Genomic DNA, 832 nt, shown 5'->3' with positions numbered 1-832 from the left:
GTTACAAACTCTCATTACCAATCTCGACAACTGGACGTGTCATCGGCATTAGAAAAACGACAGCATCAGAGCAAGTCATGGGGATAGAAGATCTCGTTGAAGGATGATAGACCAACCATAATCTTCATCCCAACGAGCCAAGCTTTTGTAGAAGCAAGAACCCTTGTATTAAAGAAATTACCACCTTCTTATACAAAATTTGGATCAACCAAGATATAAAAGCTAGAATTAGATTATGAGATCCAACCATGAGAAGCAAGATTTTGAACCTTTTTCTAAATTGAGTCACTCCAAATCAAACTTGATCAAGGCTTGATTAAATTACTCAGATGCAATCTACCACAAGAATTGCATGAAACTAAGAAACGACAAAGATATGCTCACATTTCTATAAGGGGGAACGTCTCAACTTGAGAGATCAATTTCATTGATCACAAATATGCTTTTACATAATAATTTGTGGGTATTTATAGTCTCCCCACAAAAGAAGTTAGTGACCGTGATTTAATCTCGATCCTTTTAAATCTCCACAGAAGACGAAGCCAATTTGAGCATTACAAACTTTATGAAATTAAAATAATAAATAAAGTTTTCTAACCACTCATGAAATGATGCTTGCAACTTCATCCGCTACTTCAACCATGCAAATATTTACTTTTGAATCTCCAAATGGTCTTGACTCAAACGATTCAGATTGTAACACATGAAATGATGGTTGAATATAGCCTATCCAATTTTGTAGATGAAGTATGAATGCTTGTTGAATCTTCTTGGCCTTGGGTTGTGTAATAGGTTCAGTTGGAACACAGTGATTCTTATCATCATCCCCCTC

This window comes from Cucurbita maxima, unplaced genomic scaffold, assembly GCF_002738345.1.
Source record: "Cucurbita maxima cultivar Rimu unplaced genomic scaffold, Cmax_1.0 Cma_Scf00102, whole genome shotgun sequence".
NCBI lineage: Eukaryota > Viridiplantae > Streptophyta > Magnoliopsida > Cucurbitales > Cucurbitaceae > Cucurbita > Cucurbita maxima.
This window is presented reverse-complemented; position numbering follows the sequence as displayed.